Source organism: Catharus ustulatus, chromosome 3, assembly GCF_009819885.2.
Source record: "Catharus ustulatus isolate bCatUst1 chromosome 3, bCatUst1.pri.v2, whole genome shotgun sequence".
Classification (NCBI taxonomy): domain Eukaryota; kingdom Metazoa; phylum Chordata; class Aves; order Passeriformes; family Turdidae; genus Catharus; species Catharus ustulatus.
Genome location: NC_046223.1, coordinates 37,234,499 through 37,257,033, shown reverse-complemented (window position 1 = coordinate 37,257,033; position 22,535 = coordinate 37,234,499). Strand labels below are relative to the sequence as shown.

The 22,535-nt window shown below is 42.5% G+C and overlaps 1 protein-coding gene and 1 long non-coding RNA gene across 7 annotated transcripts in view; one reads left to right on the top strand and one right to left on the bottom strand.

Moving 5' to 3' along the window:
• VIT (vitrin) overlaps positions 1-6,906 on the bottom strand; it is a 53,763-nt gene extending 46,857 nt beyond the window's left edge. For 4 of the 6 annotated variants that reach the window (XM_033056668.2, XM_033056670.2, XM_033056666.2 and 1 more), the window contains exon 1: positions 6,635-6,905. The gene's annotated coding sequence lies outside the window, so the exon portion shown is untranslated. Of the gene's footprint in view, positions 1-6,634 lie in introns of all 6 variants that reach the window. The other 2 variants (XM_033056665.2, XM_033056667.2) reach the window with 1 other exon arrangement.
• Positions 1,396-2,883, top strand: LOC116994748. The gene is made up of 3 exons (XR_004417564.1): positions 1,396-1,526; positions 1,678-1,740; positions 2,790-2,883. It is a non-coding gene; the product is annotated as an uncharacterized LOC116994748 (long non-coding RNA).
• Positions 6,907-22,535: the final 15,629 nt, after the last annotated feature.

The following is a 22,535-nucleotide window of genomic DNA, read 5'->3' as shown; positions in this document are numbered from 1 at the left end:
ATCCAGTATCTCCTACAGTTTGTATGTGATGTCCCATGTCAAAGCCATGGACTGGTTGGATAAGGATTCAGAAAACGTTTGTAATAAAAGATTAATCTGGTGCTACCCTGGCATGTGGCACTTGTTTGAAGTAAGGCAGGAAGTGGTGAAATTCATTTATGTCTAGTAATTACAACTTGATCAAGAAAGCATCTTTTGCATAAGGTCTTCAGCAAAACAGTAACCATTACTTCTATTTGGAAATGTTTTCTCCAAGCCTTCTCCATGAAATATCTTTCTGTTAATTTAGAAAAGGTTAACCTGTGCTACAAGGGAGGTTGCTACCACAGGCAGATCAGAAAACAACACCAAACCACCTTCTTCCCCTGAGTCATCTCCTATTGCTGCTTTGTTTGGACCTCTAAATTGCTTTTCTCCTTGCAGGGTGAGCTGCTGAGGGCCAGGATGCCCAACTCCACATCCCAGGTTGTTCTGCATGGCCACCCTCCCCAGCCAGTGGTCCCTGCTGCCTTGGCTTTGCAGACTGTTCCAGTTGTGTCCCTCCCAGCTGGTGCTGGTCTGCAGCCCACCTGCAACCCAACAGATACTCTGAGGCTGACATCTCCCACCTGACGAGGCTGTTTTGGGGAACAGTTTGAAAACCATGGACCTGTGAGTAGCATTTCCATTGCTTAATGACTGAAGAGGACATCTTGGGGCTCCAAGCTGCTTTTGGGAGGAAAGAGAGCTATGGATTAGAACGAGTGCCAGCATTATAAATGAGGCTATTATGGGTAGTGCTGGTTTGCTGAAGACGTGCTGTTGGTGGAGGTGCTGGTGACAGACATGACATAGCAGGGCCAAGCTGTGCAGCCTTATGGCATGTGTGTTGGCAGCCCTTGGCAACTGGCAGGAGAGGTCTCTCTAACATATGGGTCATGTGGACAACATGAGGAATAGCTAAGCTTCCAAAACTATATTCCCCAGTATCTGAGTACCCTGGAGGGGAAATGAAGAGCTAGAAAACATGGTGGCAGAGAAAGAGGCCTTCAGAGACCAGTCCTGGATAGTATGACAGTAGGTGCAGCCAGAAATTGCTGAGAAATGTAGCACTGTTTTACAAATTTTGCATATTAGAATATTTTAAAACCTGCTGGTTTTGTATAGAGATGAATCACAGGATTCTGTTTCTGAGAAACCAAGATCAAAAAGGGAAACCACATGGATTGGAAGCAGGAACTTGTAATTTGTGGTCTTTTGTTTTGAAAACAAACTAAGCTTGCAGTCCTCAGTATTGCATAATCTACTTCCATGGTGAGGAATTTTGAACTTTGGCTTTAGGAGATTACCATAAGAGCTTCTATTCAAATCTAATTATTGCCTAACCTATGTATTTCTTTCTACATACAGATTTCACCGTTAAGAATAGAAGATGTAGACCACATAAGACTGACTTTCTGTCCCAAATTACCACAATTTTGAGATGCAGTTTGGTGGAATGGCTTTCCCCAAAACAGGGTGCAAGTAGGCTTTTCTGACTTATACAGGTATTTGCCTTTGTAGCATTTGTACCAAGTTGTTCCATTGGAACTACTCTAAACTTCCCTAACCTCTCATCCTCCTCATCTGGACACTCTTTTTCTTCCCATGTAGCCTCATTTCCAATCAGCCTCTTTCTTCCTGTGCTTCATGTCCTAGGACTTCTTCAACAAGGCTCAGAAGAACAAAATTCTCAAGTTTGGAAGATGCATTGCAAAAGAGGTGAGAAGGATGAGCTGCCACCAAGGCAAGCAGGATGGACTTCCATCATCCTTAGCTGGCTGGCAGCTGTGAAAATACCCCTGTAGTCAGGGAGTCCTTACCCTTTTGTAGCTCTGACTCACTGGAGTTGTCCACAGCCAGAATACACAGCCCTGCTGCCAGCTTTCCTCTATGTCTCACGCCTGTTCTATGGGCTGAAGGGCAAATGATGTATTTGGGGGAAACAAGAAAGAATGGAGCCTTCTGAGTCCCTAAAGGAACCTGGCAGGGAGATCGAGAGGCACAGACATGGCCGTGTCCAAACTTCCCTGTAAATTAGTGATTTTTGAGAGGTAAAAATTTCCACAGTTTTGTGTACAAGCCTGAAGGTGTTGGAAATCCCCAGATCATCCTGGTGGGGACATTAAAGGACTGCATGAAATTACACAAGAACATTCAGAATTTTCCTGAAAATTCTGGCGCATGCGTAATGTCATTTGGCAATTATGTGCTTTTTTTCATAAGAAGCAAGCTGCCAGCTGAAGGACTGTTGGCTGCTGTGTTACATGTGCTACATCTACAAAGATATTTTATAAGGTGATAGGCTGAATAACAGTTTGCAAATGCAAGCTGAGTGTATTTTTTATATCTGTGTCTAAGGGATGTTCTGTAGAATGAGGCACATTAAGGATATCTGGCACAGATTATGTTCTGTGCCACTGACGTCTTAATGCACTCCAGAGTTCTGGAGATAAAGCAGAGATGGGATGGACTTCATGGGTGCTAGAAACTCAGTTCAGCCACTACAGCAAGAATGAGGCTAAGAACTGCTTAAACCTAGATAATTTGAATGAACCAGAGATGGCTATAAATACTCTTCTGAATGTGAATGTGCTTCCAGTTCGGAATATGAGATATAGATTTGGGTTTTCTGCTTAAGAAGGGAAGGAAAAAGCTGCAGATGGTGTTATATTTTTTTTAATTGAAATGAATTTCATGAGAAATATTTATGCTTCCAAGCCGTTGGGAAATTTTCTTTCTGATCAACACTTTCTGTTTTTTTTTTCCAGGCCTCAGTCACTGAAAAATGAGCCCAAAGAGGAAAGGCAGCCCAAGGTAACCCAGCCATGTCCTGCTGCAGAGGAGAACAGAGAAGATGGCAAGAGAGACAAGGGTGAGCTGGCTGCAGAAAGAGGGAATGGGCTCTGTTCTCTGCTGGCAGAGGATGTGGTAGCAGCCCTCAGACACCACCAAATGTAGAGCTGCCCCAGAACAGTGTTAGGTGCAGAATATTTGCAGAGCCCAGAGCAAACACTTGGGTAGGTAGCCTATAAGTGCCATGCTGCCAGGACTGCCCAAACCTGGCACCTCCTGGTGTTTGCCAGGGGCAGCTATGCCCACACAAGCTGCAGTCATAGCTGGGCAGTCCAGCTACCCCATAGATGCCTTTGGAGCCTACAGAATTTCAGTAGATCCTGATTGTCTGTGGGCCACAGCGCTGGAAGAAAAGTTCATCAGCAATACATGCTCCTGTTTTAGCTGAACAAGTCCCTTCACATCCCTCTTGTTTTTGCATCAGCTTGCTTTCCACGGGGCATTATCACGAGTCAGCACAAAGCAGTTTCACTCCGTGTCACACTCACAGCGGTGCCTGCAGCCCCTTTGGGCTGGGGGCTTAGAGAGTTCACAAGGGCGGTGCAGGCTCTGGCAAGACAGACAGACAGACAGAGTTTAATTTACTAACAGAGATACAATCTAAACAGCTACAGATTTTCTGGGCATTTCTGCACCTTTCTGTGCCTCTTGTGTGGCAGCAGGAAGCGGTGCTGCCTGTGCAGCATTTACCCAGGTTTTCCAAGAGAGAAATGTGCAGCAAATAAAGGAACTGGGATGCAAAAGAGTGGCAGCTGCTTTAGGACTGTTAGAGAGGCTCTTTTACAGACGAATGAACTGTCAATTTGTAGTAAGACATTGTTTTCTAAACATAGCATGAAAACTGTTATCTTGCCTGGCTGGTCATTAGAAGAGAGATAATTATAGTCTCTGTGCGACAGCCGGGCCAGAACAGGGGCTGCATTGTCCCGGGTCCCAGCTGAGCTCCAGCACAGGCTCCCCAGGCAGCGCTGGGACAAGGGGGCTCCTTGTGCCCCGGCAAGTTCAAAAGAGGAATTGAAGTGCTCTAAGTAGGTGTTAAGCACCTATTTCTCTCTCCGACTCTGGACTTAAAAATCTACTCCACAAGAAAAAGATGTGGAGGGCAGACCGGTGACTACTGTAGCAGCATCCTCCCTGGCTTTTTGTACAATTCATGCCATGATTATTATTTTTCTTTTGTGAAAAAAAAAAAAAAAAAATCAAACCCCAAACCATCAGTTTTGCAGTTCTGTGCTTCTGTTTTTCAACACAGATTAATGGGATCTGTATGATGATATATTATATATTCAGTGCCCTGAATGAGAAAACTAAACCTCAGCTGATGCTGCAGCAGGCTGAAAGAGTCCTGGTGTGTACCCAAAGCTTCAGGGGGGGCAGAACATCCCTCCAGGACTGCCAGGAAATCCCAGACTTTTGTTTTTCCTTACCCATCCAGGAAACACACTGCCAATTGCAATGGGCCAGCACACACCTCGCTGCTCTGGCCCTGCCTATGCCAGTCCCACTGTTCATGGGCAGTTCATGTCTACAAGTGCCACAGCACCTTTTCTCAGGAATACAGTCTTAATTGCAGGTAGTAAACTGAACTATCACTTTTTCTTGCTCATTTCTTCCAGGTGCCTTAAATTACTTACCTATCAACACTTAAACTGAAGGAGAGTAGGTTTAGATTAGGTATTAGGAAGAAATTCTTCACTGTGAGGGTGCTGAGGCACTGCCACGGTTTGTCCAGAGAAGCTGTGGATGTCACTTGAAGTGTTTTCTGATTACAGCTTTATTTGTGGTTCAGAGGGGAAAAGGAAAAAGTTCAAAATTCTCCAGGCAGATCAGATGCAGTCTAGTTTTTGATGCCATTGTTGCATAAACTTCAGGTTTATTTTTAGCAATGTTTTCTAAGAAGCAATGGCCAGAAATAATAGATAATTCTGACATTTCACATGAAGTACTTGGCCTGTTTTTCAGCTTCTGTGTTCACACTGTGGCTCAGGTAGTTCCCTTTTAGAAATACTCCAATTAATTTTGACAAAAGGAGTGTAATTAATTTCCTACTACTTCAGTAACTGGGTGAAAAGGGAACACCTTGTTAATGCCTCCTCTCAAGGAAAGGCTTTTGTAGGATCTCATCCTTCTTAGACAAAAAAGAATCCACGTGGAGTATCTTTCTTGCATTCCAAGTGTGAGGAAACCTGGTGTAGCTAGTAAAACTGCTTGGTTCAACCAGCCAGTGGTAAGTGCTGTAATTATTATACCAGTAGGGAAAGAAGTGTCTTACATCAAGTAAAGGTGGGAACAATTAAAGACCAAGTGAAGAACATAACATTACTACTACAGGTGGAAACACAGTATTTGCAGTACATTCTAAGTTTCTTCTTAAAAATATACTTTTTATATCCTGAATAACTAAAAGACAGGAAGTCCTTTTTGTCATCCCAGTGAGAACAACCCCAACAACTCAAAAGATTAAATAAAACATGCAAGCAAAATAAGTCTGTTTAATATAAGATACTAAGTATTTGAAAATTAATGTGTTTGTAATGGAGTTATTTTTGCTTGAGTTCTCTTTGCATCTCTGAAAGAGACCAGTCTTAGAGCCATGACTTTCATTCAAGTGAAGAACTGAGTAAAGTCTGAAGAAGATGGTAACACAGAAAAGCAAAGATTTACTTTGAGTGTAGACAAATGCAAAGTGTTTTTAACTTCAGGATGTATATAGGAAAACACAAGCTATATACATATACAACTCCATGGCTTTTCTCAGCAAAATATATTTTAAAACTCATCCAAACAACCTTTTCTCTCTGTGTGTTTGCTTGTTTTGATGTTTTGTTTAAATTTTGGAGAGGTTAGAGAAAAGACATTGTGCTCTAAGGAGGGCTTGCCTCTAATGTGTAATTTTGCTTTCTGCTCTGAATGTGGTGTAGTTCCCATAAACTCTAGGAACAAAATATTAACTAGAGTTGATATTTAGCTTGGGGCATTTGGTTCATGTTTGTACTAGCTGGAGAGAAATCACATTTTGAAGAGACTTATCAAGACTCTAATCTCTCTGCAGAGAGCTGAGTGGCTGTGGCAGGCTTGACAATGCTATTCATTTTTGGAGCCTCACCACCAAAACAAGCACTCAGCACAAAAGGATGTATAGAGTCTAGGCTACTGTACTGTTCATACATCTGTATCTATCCTTTACCAGGAGAGTTCACACCACAGAAACACACATCACTGGAATAATACCATTTTCCACTCTGTGCCTTGGAGATTAGTGTTCCCCAGTGTCAGGCAGTGCTTATTAATGGTACAACACACACCTTCCTATTGATAAAAAAAGACTTTGTGGAAAGGGCTTGAAACCAAAACAGTTTAAAACTGAGGAACAAGTTGCATTGTCTATTGCAAACTGTTTGAACAGAGGGCTTGAATAAATGTTTGTTGGTGTGTGGCTTTTATACACCATTCTTTATCACATAGTTAAGCCCTTGCTGTTCATGCAGTGAGTAAATGTGTCCACTTTAACAGTAGGGGCTTAATGCTTTCATAAATACTTTATGAAGTATATATGAGTAAAATACAGTTTCATTCTACATTTATGTCTTCATTTTCTTAGGTCTTTGATCCTAAGCATACAGCTGGAATGCTAAATAAAATATTATGTCCCTGCAGTTTCTCAGCAGTGAAAATATTTAACTATTATCAACAGGCAAAAAACACAACTCCCCCCTCTCCCCCCTAAATAAATATAGCAGAAAAACAACATCAGAATTACCTTGCTTGAGGTGTGCAACTTTTTATTCCTTTTCTCCACACAGTATGAAAGTGGGGTTTTTTCCAAGCTTTTCTGTACCCCAAACTCCAGCCAACATTATTCTAGAGAAGGAGAGGCAGGCAGCAGAGGGAGGCCTGGACACCTTTTTTCTTTCAGAGAGGAGCTAATCAAACATTCCCATCAAGCTCCGAGCTCTGTGAAAGGCACATTGCTCTCTCTCCCCCTCCCTCCGCTCCTCTCTCCCTCTCTGTCTCTCTCTCTCTCTGTCTTTCCCTCCCGCACACACAGTCGTACAGAGCTCCTTACACTGATTTAGCAGCCGAATTAGGCGGTCCTATTTTAAATATACGTTCCCTCCCACATATTTTTGGTAGGGATTTCTATGCTCCTTTTGCACTAGCCTGTCAGATTTGTCAAGTTTTTTCTCTTTTGTGAAGTGAAGCTTTACTCATCTGATGTTGTGGCTCATTTTTTTTCAGTCTCCCCGTGCATTTCAGCACTGTAGTGAAATGACTAGAACTAGTAGATGACAGTAAAACACAGCCTTAAAGATTTTAGCTACCAGATTAGTTAGATGCAGATCAGGTTTAAAGAGAAAAAATATCTTTTGAAGAGACAGACTGTGATGCCTTCACTTACGTGAATAGCATTGTATTCCCCCAGAAGTTTCCCTGAAGTCAGAGGATTAGTGACAGAATAACTGCAAGTCTGGGCACAGAGAAGTGGAAGTATGGCATGAGGGTTCTTTCTGATGAAGTTGGATGTGAGAATTTGATGAAATGCTCTCAGAGGCTAATAACCTGGTACTTGTTAAGTGTGACCTGGTCTAATGAGATATACAAGAGAACTAATTTCTTTAAGTATCTGTATGCAGATCTCCTAAAATTCTTGGGTAACTTTAAGAAGAAAAATGTATTGAGATTATCAAGATCATAGCATTTACAAGATTATCACAAAAAGTGCTGGTGTCATATTCCAGGGTACTAGAATGTAAATTATAATTTGCAATTCCATCTAGGTATTCAGAAGTGTATAGATAGCATCCATGGGTGGACATACACTGTTTCATTTAAGATCATTATGGATGAAAAAAAAAACTAGTATACAGGAGACTGACTTCACACATTCAAAGGACATATAATTCCTAATTTAACAATCCTCTAAATGTGTTTAGTTCAAAGGGGACATGATTACCTGGTACTCGTAAATATCTGTTCCAGTACCTGTAGAAACCTTGTAACAGCTCAGCATATTAATAAACAGCACAATATCAAATGTTTATCAACAAGTTCCAGCTGTGTTACTGAGATACAATGATCCATAATTCATTTGATTCTCTTAACACAGGAGCTCTGGCTTGCCATGGTAAGTCCATTCAAGGTAGGATACAGTGGACTGGCAGAAAGTCTCTTCAGACAGCAAATGTGTTAGCAGTTCTACCTAGAACATCTACTGAAAACATCTGAAACACCACCTCCCACCCCCCCAACACTTATTAATTCAAGTTAACAATTTCAGAATATCATCACCATTTTTATAAGGTTTTGTGAGGTTTAATAATTCAGATAATGAGGGACAAAAGGACCAAGACTCTAGGACTACAAGTTTAGAAGTATAGAGGTACTAGGGGACAAGTATCTAAATACTGGGGTTCTGTAGCTAAGTGGCTATGTGTCATTTCCCAGTGCTGGTGAAAGGCTGAAGTCCCCATGACAACTCCTTACCTGCAGATGCTGATAGATATACTCAAAAATCTTTGGGCACAGACCTTCTCTGGTCTTTAGCCACTTTCCTTTCAAGCAGCTTATTTTCAGAAATCCATGGGAATCTATGTAGACATTGATTTGTCTGTATTGCTTTGCAGTCTCAGGTCAGTGGGTTACCAGAGAATCTTGATCTCAAGTCAGTGCAAGTGAAAGGACTGAAGACTGAGCTTCTGACAAACCAAACCATGGTTGGGTGGCAAAGGCACCTGCAGAGCATGCAACAGGACTGCATCTGGCTGGACTGGTGTTGAGTGATGGATCTGAGAAGCCAGACACAGCAGATGACTGGAATAACTGGTACAGGCAAAAAGTCCTCCTGAGGTTCAGCTTCTGGTGCCCGTGTCAGCTCACTGAGGGTTGTAGCTCTTGGCATGTGGAATGTTGTCGACAAGGCGTCAAAGCGAGAGCAACAGCGCCTACACCAAGGTCATGCTTCATTGTTGTTGCTGCAGGGTGGCAGTTCCACAAAAGAAACAGCTGATAGATCCACTTTTCATTTTCCATGGATGAATTATCTTATTTGTGCGTAAATTGTACCACGGGCAAAGAGCCAGAGTGGTCCTGGCAGGACTGTGCTCAAATGCAGTGGTGTGAGAACAGAGCTTTGTTGCTTCCAGAAACACAGCAATGGTGCAGCCCTGTCCACTCTGCACCCACCTTACTTCCCCAGCCTTGCTGGCTCCACTCCTGGCTTAGGGTCAAGAATGCTGCCAGCTGGGTGGCACATTTCTGCATTGCTGCCTGCAAGCTAACCTGGCATCCTGGAAATGAGCATCCCAGAAATGAGCATCCCAGGACTGTGAGCAGAAACACTGAGTGGGCAGAAAAAGAAAACTATCTGGTTTGTTATTATTCAGGGTATTCAGCCTCTCATGATAATTTGTAATGGAGAACTGAAGAGTATCAAAATAAAACACTGAGGAGTGCAGTGACTGTCTCTTTTTATCTTTTTTTCTGAGTGCTGTCACCTGTGCTCTTTCCTGACAGAAGCAATTTCCAGCCACCCAAGAGCTGGCAACACAAAGAGCAGAAACAAGAGGTAGGCCACATTGAATGGCTCTACTTTGGTGCTGGGATTTGCCACAGGGAAAGATTTGTTTGCAAAAGAGATGGCTGTGCAGTCAGGAAGCCACTAATTTGAAGACAAAAGGTATTGAGAACGATTGTCTAGGGGATGGACAAGTGCTCTGTATCTGTACGTGTTCATGTTTCCCACCATTGCTTCTAGTCTGAGGCCTCCACCTGAGTTTTCTGCTAACTCTTAGTAGTATTTGTGGTAGTAGTTTTTAAGTTTTACTGTACTGTATTTTCGTTTGCATGTAAGTTAAAGCAGGATTTATCACGACCCATTGGAACAAAGGCTGAGAGCAAAAGAATGCAGACCTCTTATCTGTCTTATGAGTCAAAGAGAGTTGAGAAGATTCTTATGTTTTTGAAGAAAATTTAGTGACCTGCTCAGGTATTTCCTTCACTCTGAGAGATGAAACAGCAGAAAGAAAGATATAATGTATGCAAGCAGTGTTAGCACTGACAGAAGAGATAATCTGGCCAAGACTCAGTAAGGAAGTTTGGTATTTTCAAACAGAGGTAAAAGCAACCTGGAAGACCAGACACTTGCTGATGGACCTTAGTCTCAGACCCTTAAATAAATCTGCATTTTGAGAGCATATGTCATGCAGAATTTTCAAGGTACATGGTGTTTGTTTGAAACACACTGCTTTGGGTAACAGCTGGGTGGTAGCAACTGAAAATCTGACTTCACTGAAGGGAAGCTCACTGCACTTAATCTAATGCTCATTAAATCTGACTTCAACAATTTTTAACAAAACATTTTTTGATAACATAACTAGTAGACTTACATACTGCAGCCGACACAAAAATGTAGGATTCCTCATGCTTCCCTCTCTCTGCATACAGTGATTCACAGGTAAATGACATAGGGACAACCTCCCCTATTTTGAAATGCAAGTAAACTCACGTGTTCTGGGTTTGGTGCTCGCCAACTGATATGGCCCCTGATCTGAGAAGAGGCTACTGTGAGGGAACCCTCAGAGAAAGCTGTAGTTATGCACTTTTTACACTTTTATGTCCAAATTCAGTCCAAGTTCATTACTGACTTGGTCCATTATCTTTTGATTATAGCTGGCCTTTCTGTAGTTATTCACATGAACAGGTCAAACTTTTGTGGAAAGAAGAAGAGAGAAAGGTTTTACTGCGTAGTAGGTTCACAGAGTAGGTCAAAATCTAAGTGAGAGCAGAGGATAGTGATTTCAAACGCCATAAATTGTGTTCAAGAGGTTTGTGCAAAGGGTTGACAGGCATATAGATCCTGTGGAGCAGGTGTGTGCTGCAGCCCAACCTATTCTGTTCATCTCCCCAACACTCTGGAGGAATTTCAGGCTCCATTGCTGTAGGCATAGGCGAAGAAAATACTCTTCAGATACGTTATAAAACAAGATGTGCCTGCACAATTTTTAAAGAAATCTAAACTTTGTCTGGGAAATTTTCCCCCCACTGGAAAGTAGAGTTTCTCACAGACCAGATCTTTGTCCCACCTGTGGGACCCAAGGATCACATTACTCGTCAGGCATGAGGCTTCGGCCTCTTCTAAAACCATGAAATCGTTTGGTCTCAAGGTTATGAGTAAGAAAAATAGAAGACCCAAGACTGAACTAACTGGTTTGTAATCATTACACAGGAAGTGCTGAATGTATCTTCTCAGCTGATCACTGAGGGCTTGGTAAGGCAGTCCTGACTCTGCATACAAGGACAGAAAACAGACAAATTAAATGATTTCTGCAAGACAACATGTACCTATGTCACATCTAATCCCATCCAGGTGCTTAAATGGAAAGGAAAAAGTTTTCGGCTCTCAAGCAATTACCCTGGAGCCTTTTCAACCAAGTACTACCACAGGAGTCAGAGAGAAGAATCTTACAACACCCCAAGATGTCATGCACAACCTGGCAGTGCTGGCTCTGTTCAAAGAGAGCATGGTTGCACTTTAGAGTTAGCTCCTAACAAGTGGCAGTGGAGCTCAAATTCTGCAGTTTTCCCACATTTCTCAAACTCTGTGAAATAAAATCTTAACTTACTCGTTATTACACTTAAGGCAAATTCTTCTACAAAACCATTTATACCTGAAAAAAACTAGACAGAGAGAACTGAGTGGGAAGTTCAAAGTATAATTGGGATGGCAAGGCAGCTAGAGGGTTAACATTGTTTGGCTGTAGCTGCTTAAGGCACTTATATTGAAATGGTCCTGAGGTAAATAAAATAACCAATGTCCTGTAAGGCTTGTATAAAATACACTGATGTGTTTGTCTAGTTTTTGAGAAAGGTAGGGAGGCTGAATTATGTGTGCTGTAGCCCTTGCCAGCATCAGAAACATCTTTAAATAATTAGAGCAATTGGGTAGCCAGGGCTCTGTTTTCACTTTTTTTTTTTGAATGAGGAGACCTCATGGGCCAAATGAATACATAATGTTGGCATGCTTGGTTAAATGGATGTATACCAAACTTACAGTGTGTAAATGTGAACCACTGTGTGTTTCTCAGAGAAGATGGCAAAGGCCATGTTTCCTGAGACTGTAGAGAAGTTGGGCTCTGTCAGCAAGTCTCAAGTCCCTGTTCCTTTTTGCACCTTTGAAAAAAAGTGAGAAAAGATGACAAAATCAGCCCTTTTAGGTTTGCTGGGGCAGTGTTCAAGAGAGAGCTGATAAATCCCTTACCCTGGGTCTTCTGCAGCATATAGTAGGGGAATGGGGCCCTGGGAGCCTGCTATCCCTATCCCAACTGGGCAGGCTCACAGGCTCCAAGGATAATGGGTCACAGTGGGGAATGGGAAAGAGACCCTTCTTCTGTGATTGATATGTGAAGAGCTTGAGTCTTTCCAGTTGAACTGTGACCATTGTAACAGTCATGGATTTTAATTGTTGGGATGTTTTTAAAGTTCTGGGCTGTCACTTTTGGAAACTTGTGACCTTGCCAGCCTCTACAGTTATCAAAAGACATAAAGAAAAGTGAACTTGGGCTTGGAAGGAGAATCTAATAAAGCATTTGAGCAAACTCAGAAGTTACTACTCTGTTCAGTTTTTGTACACTCTGAGAGCATTTTAACATGTACTGCATTAACTGTGGACATGCAGACAACACTAGTTAGGACCAACAAGTCTCGTGCATTTGCTTATAGTTCTTGGACTCCAACAGAAAGAAGCAATGCTCAGATATTGCTTTCCTTTAATTATTTCAAGCTATAACTCTATAGGAAAACAAGTGGAGGATGAGCTTGCACTTGAAGTACAACACAGAGCTACCATGGGCATCAAGAAATCTTCATTATTTTTGCCATGCAGCTGAATCTACTCATCCCCCCTATTCCCAATGCATGAATTAGAACAGAGGTTACCACAAATCCTATGCTGAAATATAAATAAAATGAACACCAAATGCAGGAGCTGGAAAAGCCTCCATCACATTTGGGATCAGGAAATACCAAGGGTGGTACTGAAGAGGAGTTTACCTTGATTGTGTCCACAGACCTTTGGATCTGAAGAGGTCTAACCAGCTTTAAAAGCTGTGACATTATGGAGGTGGGCTGTGATGTTTGTATCTCTCCAGTCTGCTTTCAGAAACCAAGTTGCTGCCACAATGGAAATCAATTTTGGGTACCATTTTTTTCAGCAGACCTTGCAGCTATTGCAGACAAGAGTGTATCGTGACTGAACAGAACTGGGACTGTAAGAACTGAAGCATATGGCTTTTGATCATCTAGAATCCAGTGTAGGTAGGGATTGAGTCTTCTCAAGTTAAGTGGGATATATTTTATTGCTTTACTGCCTCATATAAAACCTGATTCATCACCGTAAGACTTTCTTAATGAGGAGTAAAATCATCTGTTCAGGAGAGTGCTCTTTGTTAATCAAAAGGCTCAGCAGTGATGGATTCAGTGTTGAAATTTGCAGCTGAGGATCAGAGCCCTCAGAAAATACAAATGACTTTTTCAGCATGGTTTCCCTGTCTGCCCACTTCCAGTGCAAGCAACGTGCTATCGTTGCCACTGTTAATTCTGCTTGCCAAGAATACCAGGTCTCACTCTGGATCCCAGTGCCCCTTACTTTGGCAGTAAAACTCAATTATTCACAGCAAATCAGGCCTGGAAAATGTAAACGCAGTAACAGTCTTCTGTCTGTTTTCCTGACTATTTTCCCCATGTTTTCTGTTTATGCTCTGTAGGGCATCAGGTGTCAGAGCAAATAGGTGATGCCAGTAAAAGCCACTTCACAGCAGAGAGCTCGTTGCTGCCTCCCAGCAACTGAATGCATTCCCTCTGTGGTGCCCTTATCCTTGCCTCCTCCAGCTTTGGCTCTCAGCACTGAAAACTGTTCAAAATGCAGGTTGTTTCTGGAGGCAAGATGCAGAAATTAGAGTGCTGCCCTGGCAAGCAGAAGTGTCCAAACATGCAGCAGGGCCAGAACTGCCAGTGTGTTTAGAGTGTGGATTAATGTATTTTCTTTACTGTTATTTGCCAGAGTTCAGGAAAAACCTTTCTGCATGTGACCCTGTGCACAAGCTCACCATGTAAGGCTTGACATTGTTCTCTCCCAGTTGAGTGGTGGTGGCTTGGCCCCCTCTAGGGTCTTCTTGCCAACTGTTCTTGTACAGACCTTTGCCTCTAGGGAGGAAAAATTTATATGAGAGATGTAACTGGTGGAAGGAGAAATGGGGCTGCTTGGTCTTGTGCTGGTGTGGTAACGAGAGATCTCAGTATGGGGTGGGAATACACAGCTTCCCTTAACTCCTGGATGGTGTTGCACCCATATGAATCTCTTTTTTGTGTGGATCTAGGTCCCAGCAACACCATCATTGGAAGATGGTATGCATTGTGGATGTAGAATGTCCCATACTTCAGCACAGTTGAACTGAATTGGAAAGGAAAGGAGTGAGATTGTAGGGTCCTGGTGCTGGGGGATGGCAGAGAAGGGGAAATAGGAGGGGAAAGCTGGGATTCTACTGAAGGGATGGTGCAGGAGGAGGGTGCTGGGGGTGCACCTGGGGTCTATGATCTAGGTACATGAAGGATATAGAGTGATGCAAGGGCCTCCTGGGCATGCAAATCCATGGACTGGCAGAAATTCCAGCACTTTTCCTTCTTGCCATCCCTGCCCTGTCCCTGTGCTCCTTTCACTTCCAGCAGGATGGGAGAGAGTGTTTCTTGTGTTTAACTGGCCACCACCAAAACGTTCATTGCTGTGAACAATACTGTGAGAGTACTGAAGCTCCAGACACTTGTCAGTCACTAAAACCAATAAAAAAATTATCCTGCTGTGTGTGAACCAGCCTGACATTAGAAAGGCTTTGTCTGCCCAGGGCAGCAGAGCAGACAGGGCTGCAAGCAGGAAACTCACTGCCCTTTCTCCCTCTCAGGATATTTGTGACCAAGGTTTTATCGCTGTATTATGTGCGAAGGAGTCAGGGTTGGGGAATGCAGGCTGTGCCCCTTTTTGCTTCTGATTTCCACCAATTTTCCAGCCCTACAGAGCAGCACATTTCCAGTCACAGAGAGGGGTGAGGTGTTCCCTAAGGCACAGATGTAGACACAAGTTTCTGCAGTGCAGTAGCCTATATCTGTGCTTTTTATAAGGCAGCTACTTTTCATTAGCAATTTCCACTCAAAAAGCAGAAAACAGGCAGTCTGCATAAACCTCACTCAACGCAGTAGCAATTCAATTAACTGTAAACTCGATAATGTAGAAATAGAGTAGCAAAGAGAGTGATCTTTCTTCTATGATATTTTTGAGGGCCGCATGAATTTCTAATGCAATTTTAAATCCTTCTCTGAAACCAAGTTTTGATAAGAAATGCTGTTCTTTTGTTACATAAAAAAGAAAGGAAAACTCTTCAAATCTTATTAGAAAAATAAATCTGTCTAAGCTCTATTCTCCATTCCTTGCCTTCAGTAACACAACCATATATCATAAGCTCTGTGTTTTGATCCCCAAATCATGTAAATTGCTTCTAATAAATTGCTTAGTCACAAGCACAGTTTAGCTGGAAACGCCATTTGTATTCTTATAATTACCAACGTTAAATCTCCCAAAGAACTGTAAGAGGAAAATTTTCTACATTTTCAGCTTGCTAACTCCTCAGAGTATTTTATACTGTGAAAAATACTGTAAATGCTTTCCAAGTATTTCAGTAATTGATATTTTCCACCTTAGGTTTTCAAATCTCTTTTCAAAGAAAGGCAAACAATGAAAAGAAAGTGAAAAATAGTTTTGGGAGAGAGAAACTTAAATCCCATGCATGTTCTTAAAAAGTATCAGAAGAAAAGAAAGGTAAGCAGTTTTATAGAAAAAAAAAAGCTGAGAAGTGCAGAACTTACAGAACCAAGTCTGAGAAAGTATTTTCAGTACTACAAGTAAGACAGGGACTGACTTTTCAGCAGGGCTTGTTGCAATAGATCAAGGGGTAGAGATTTTAAACTGAAGAAAGGTTGATTTAAATTTAATAAAAGGAAGAAAGTTTTTATAATGAGGGTGGTAAAATACCAGAACAAGTTGCCCGGAGAGGTGGTGGATGCCCCCATCCCTGGAAATGTTCAAGGTCAGGCTGGATGGGGCTCTAAGCAACCTGACTGACCTGAAAATTTCCCTGCTCATTGTAGAGGGGTTAGAATAGAAGACCCTTAAATGTCCCTTCTATTCTATGCCCAACTATTCTATGAGTCTATGATAGTTGCCTATTTTTAATTAAAAAAAAAAATAAAAATAAAAATAAAAGCATGTTGCAGACAGTTTCTGGGTTTACCAGCCCTATGAGGGATGCCCACCATCCCCCAGACATTAATAGAATCAAAGAAGATTCAATATTGAAAGAGACCTTTAATATCAAGTCCAGCTGTCCACCCAAAAGTATCACTGTAATCCTTAAACCACTGAGTCACCCAAGCCCACCCAGGGCTCTAAAGTACCTTCAGGCATAGTGATTCTGCCTCTTCCCTGGGCAACCTATTCCAGTGCCTGACCACCCTAAAAATGAAAATATTTTTTTCTAATATCAAACCTGTGTCAATGTTGTATCAGTTTAGGGCTCTTCCCTCTGGTCCTCTCACTGCAGGCATGGTAGAAGAAAATGGTTCCCAGCTCACTACAATCTCCTTCCAGGCGCTTGTAGAGAGTCATGAGATCCCACCTGAGCCTTCTCAAGACCAAACAAACCCAACTCTCCCAGCTGTTCCTCATAAGACATATTTTCTAGTCCTTTTGCAAGCCTTCTTTCTCTTTGCTGGACATGCTCCAGCACCTCAACATCCTTTGTAAAGTGAAGGGCCAAGAGCTGAATGCAGTGTGACCTCACCAATGCTGAGTACAGGATGATGACCACCTTCCTAATCCTGATGGCCTCACAATTCTTGAAACATGCCAGGATGCCCTTTGCCTTCTTGGCCACCTGGGCACATCTGGCTCATGTTCAGATGTCAAACAGTACCCCCAAGTTCCTTTCTGCAGAACAGTCCTCAAGCCATTCTTCCCCCAGCCTGTAGTGCTGCAGGAGGTTGTTGTGACCAAGTGCAGACCTGGCACTTCACCTTATTGAACCTCCTGCAGTTGTGCTCAGCCAATTGATCAAGTCTGTCCAAGTCTCTGCAAAGCCTTCTTACCTTCAAGCAGATCAACATTCTCAGCCAACTTAGTGTCATCTGGAAATTTACTGAAGGTACACTCAATCCCCATGTCCAGATAATCAATGCAGATATTAAATGGAACTGGCCCCAAAACTGAGCCAGAGAGCACCACTAGTGACTGGCTGCCAAGTGGATTTGACTCCACTGACCACAAATCTTTGGGTCTGGCGATCCAGCCAATGTTTTACCCATCAAAAAGTCCACCTGTTCAAGACATGAGCAGCCAGTTTTTCTAGGGGGATGCTGTGGGAGACAGTGTCAAACACTTCATTGAAGTCTGGAGAGACCACATGCACAGCCCTCTCCTCATCCACCAGGCAGGTCACCTTGTACTAGAAGAAGGGCTATGACAAGGCCACCTTGTCACTCAGGGCTCTACAGACACATGCTGTGAAAATGCATGTGCTGGGGAACAAGCAGCTGAGGAGCAGACAAAAGGGAAAGGTTTCTTGCTGTTTTATCTGCAGCACTGCAACACCCTGAGCTATGCTGGGATCAGAGCTTGGGCTTTGGTTTGCAAAATCTAATGGGTTTTTTGTTGCATCCAGTAGGGGTTGTGAGTCCCAGGCAGAAGGCCAAGGAAAAGTGAGGTCAAGGCTGAGTGAGGCCTCTGTTGTGTTGATTTTGGTGAGTTACAGCCACAGCCATACCTTGGTGTGTTCAGATCCTGGTTCAACGCTTTTGTGTCTCCACTGACAGCTCACCAAGGCAGAGTAGCCCAAAGCTGCTTTAAACTCTTCATGATGAGCTTTTCCTAGGCTGTTCAGTGCTAGTGATGGTTTCTGTGAGTCCCTTACCATAAAGTGAAAGACATTTATGATCAGAGAGAAACATCTGGCAAGTTGTGTTTGTGCAATGCACTTGCAGGGGGAACAGAGGAGACAATCCTGATTCACAGCAGTATAAGAGAAGGAGGTGTAAGGCCTGCAGAGATGCCTGAAATGCTGTGTTCCCCTCCTGAGTGAGCTAATAAAGTAGGAAACCAAGCTGTGCCAGCTGCAATGTGAAATATTACACGCTAGCCTCTGTTCCAGCTCCCTGAGTGCCTTGGCTGTTTGCTGCAGCGTGCTGGAGGAGGGAAGCTGTGCTGCCAGCCCAGGTGAGCTGTAAATAGCACTGCTGAGGTCTCTGGTGCAGTGGTTCTGTGCACAGCCCCTGCTGTGCTTGCTGAGCTCCCCTTTCACATGTCCTCCTCACAGCTTTCTGCCATCCAGCCATCACTGCTGTGGATGAGGATAGCTTATCTATGGATATTCTGAAGCACTGCTTACAGGAGTTACTGACAGGAGACCATCAGAGGCTCTTTTTGTCTCCTTTGTGGCAGTGCACGAGAAAGCCTGTAAAGAACCTGCAAGTGCTAACATTAATTGTTTCCATCCGACTATTCTAGTCTAGCTAAGCAGACACTAATTTTTTTGGAAATTACAGTAATTTCACGACTATAAGGCGCACCCTTTTGACTACAATTTTGGTCCAAACCCGGAAGTGCGCCTTGTAAATTTTAAAGATTTAAAAGATTCTGCTGGTCTAGAGTGAATTTCTTTGGTCTTCAGAAAATTAATGCTTTAAAGCTTTCTTTTTAATTTTTTTCTCCTATGAGTGAATACATTTTATCATCTATCATCTTGAAAAAAAGTCAATTAACAAGAATGAGTAAGAAATTTGAAACAAGTCCTGATTTGTATGTAATAAATTAATGAGGTTAATTTGTGGAAATTAATTAGTTTTATTTTTAAGTCTGTTGCTTCATATGGGTTTTTACATGCAGAGGTGGGGAAAGAGTGTTTCTGTGAGCGATGCATTTTGCTAAGCAAATCTGCCTAGCTATGGGAAGTTCTGTTTAGTTTGTTTCACATTTCCAAGGCTAAACTTTCTGAAGGCCACAGAATTGGGGCACAAAATCAAGGTGGTGTCTGCTAAGGATCTGAGAAATGAAAGACAAGAGATAAACTGAATTCAAAGTTATCTGCTCTGTGATTTTTTCCGTCATTATTTCTGTTCTTCTACAACAGTGCTTCATGCAAATTAAGACATACAAACAACATACAACACTCACACAGAAAGTGAGTGATCCAGAGCTTAGAAGCACCTGTAGGAAACTGGTACAAATGCTAGATTTTATTTATATCTGTTTATCTTTATTTTCCTATTTTTAAGAGGTTTTTGCAAACATTTTGTAATGTCTTTGGTGTTTAACCTATAGGAAATTTTGACAGTGCAAGTAAACCTCCATGGAGTCAGTTGGTATAATGAAGATGGAAGTTAGGAACTAGATGTTAGTGCTTGGGCTGGTATTTCCGACATTTGCACTATCCTCACTTCTGTTTATAGAGTGGAAATCAGCTGGCTGGACTAAGAACTGTCTCAGGCACCCCATCAGTGGGAGAGTGGAAATGGGATGTGCATGTTCTATGCCGTGAACAGTTGATGGGGAGTGTCTAATTTACTGCTGTCAGTGTGGTTATTGCTTCTAGTCTACAAAACTTCAAAAAGTTTGGGAACAGTTTTAAGCACAAGAATTTCAATAAGAGAGACTAATCTCAACCTGCAGCACCCAAGCACTTGGCCTTGGTCTTCTCCTTTCTCAACATTTCACATGTTCTATGACTTGGCCTCATCCTAAGAGTGTGTGGATGAAGTCTTTGCAAGCTGCAATTAATAATTTTGCTATTGGTTGCAAGGGAATAGGATTTCTGTCTCATATCTCTAGGACAAAGGGATGACCTTTTCTCCCCCTGTTCCAAGGGACAGACTAAGATGTAAGCAAGGGCATGATGAAGAAGGGAGAGGAGATGTTTTCTCTCTGATGCCTTCTATTTCTCCTTCCTCCAGTACTGTAGGGAGAAGCTGTAGGGAGGCTGCAGGCATGGTCCTGGTTGCTTGGGTCAGGAGCAATTGGGGAAGACCAATAACTTTTTCCTCAGTCCAGCAACAACAAATCTTACAGTCCTGGTCATGTCCTGATAGTGCTGTGGCCATAAACACCAATGTTGAGCTGTTACTTGGGGCTGGGAGTAATTTCATCCTGGATTTGCAAGGGTTAATATTTGTGGTGACTCTTTCTGAAAAAAGGTGTCCATGGTGGGACTTGTTGTAGTCACACAGCTAGCTTCTTTATCACTACATTTTGCACAGTGAGGCTGAGGATTGGAGAAGTGGTACAAGGAATTTGAACCAAAGCCCTGAATTTTCATTCTTCCAGGCAGGCAGAGGAGTTCACTCTCTCTCTGAATGATATTTAGGGATTTCTGCAGCTGAATGCCATTATCAAAGACAACATTTCAAATGAATAGCCCTACACATAGTCGCCATGGTTGCCATGTGAATAACTATGAACACTTCTCAATCTTCCTCTTCCCACTCCCCTCTCCCACCTCAGCTAAAGCACAAGCACTCATTTCAAGGCTAAAGATATACTCTTAAATAACTTCTGACGTTTCTTTGTTGCTGTCTAATGAAGGCTGGGTTGATGAGCTAGAGAGAAGTTTTATATAAGCCCTTGCTGAGATGTCATTGTGGGATCGGAAGTGGGCAGCACTGACAATTGTTAGCATTTGCCTCTGGAGTTAAATTAACTGCAGGTCTGTGTGTCTGCATGTCTGCATGGCATACAGGGCTTTGTTGTATTGGCTTGGAGCCCCAGTGATGTGTCACAGTCCTGAGGACTGTGGGGTTCAAAGAGCAGGCCACACTGCTCTCCCTGCTATGCTAACAAGGGGTTTCTGTGTGCTCTTGTTTGGAGGGAGACGTCCCACCAGGGACGTGCCAGCTGCTCTTCTTGGCTTTCCCAACCCTTTTGAGACACTTTTACACTCTGCTTCTTCCATTAATTGGATTATTTGTTTTTTAAGCTTGTTGCTGAGGAAGTCAAATTGACCACGCCTGGTTAACAAAGCCTGAAATAACTGAGAGTAAGCCAAAGAGCAGTGCTGAAGGGGGAGGCCAGCTACAGAGGCCAGGCAGGTTCCTGGCCCTACTGAGAGTGCTTGGTCCTTGCTGGGTTTATCCAGGTGTCATGGAAGGGTGCCTGGATGGCAGCCAGAGATGGGAAACATGTCCTCTTGCTACCTGGTCTGGTTGTTCATCCTCTGTTTATAACCTGTGCTAACACAGATTTACAGACCAACAGGAATGAGCTGGTTTTCCTGTGGGGTGTCTGTAAAAGCTGTCTTTGCTGTTTTGATCTTAATAAATGAAAATGCTCAGTTCAAAAAAATGGCTTCCTATTGTTATCTGTAGGTAAGGGTGACAGAACACTTCTACCCTTTGAAGGTTAGGTAGGTCAGTGAGATGCCGTAAGTCTGGGACACCAAAAGATGAGATAAAACTACTGCTGAGATTAAGCAGAGAACATAATTTAAGCACTCTTAATGACTGCAACTGCCCATACAAGAGCTAATTTGTACTTTGCTTCCTATATTAAAGAATTAAGATAAAGATTTTTTATTGGCAGAAGTTCTTTGGGTACAGTCTGCTACTCAGAAAACAATCAAATTCTTCAGGATTAGAGGCAGATGAGGCATGTCATCTTCTTCAAAACCTTTGGGATCTACAGCTGAGAGACCATATGTTTAGCATCCTTGGACCCGACTGTGCCCACTGAACTACAACTGAACTTGCTGGGTGAATTCTATACCAGATTTTGCAGATGGAAGCATTAGGGAAAAGTCTTTAGGTTATTGAGCAGATTCGCTGAGTGGGTCTTATTTGGAAAGTATAATTTTATAAAACCAGAAATATCATTCCAGGAATAGATTGTGGCAATATAACTAATGTTGTTAGCTTCATTTCTACTGCATACACTTGTAAAGAGGAGAAGACTCCAAAATCCATGTTGTCTTCGCAGGAGAAGTGCAGGAAGATTACTCTCAATAGTGGTTTTTGGATGTATATACTAGATCTATTTTTTCTGCTAGCATGGTAAATGTTTAAAGGGTTCTTTGTACAACAACACATAAGAGTTAACCTTGTGGGAACTCCCCATGTTTTGCTATTCCATGACCCTCCATTTTAATAGTAGGTTGGGTGTGAAAAAATTTTTGACAAAAATTTCCCTTATTAGGAAAAGTTTTAGTGGTATATTCACCCCTGCTAACTTTCTGGTTGTTGACTATGCTCTCCCTCATCTTTTGTCAAAGCCCCTCCCAATAATGCATGTTGGGTTACTATGGAATGTGCCAATAAAAGAAGCTGAAAACATGAAGCTTGAAACATGGGATTTCTGTTAGACTGAAAATGGGGAATTGATTAATGGTGAATTAATGGAGACGAGAGTAGACACCACCATTACAGAGAGCCAGTGAGTGGGGTATAAGCAAACAGGAGGTCTAAACTAACCTGAGAAAAACTCAAGTGTGCTGCAGCCCAGGAGTTGACAGAGTCTTCCTCTTACCTGATCTAATTTCTGATGTCAAGCTTTTTCACTCCTTTATCAGCATAAATACCAGTCT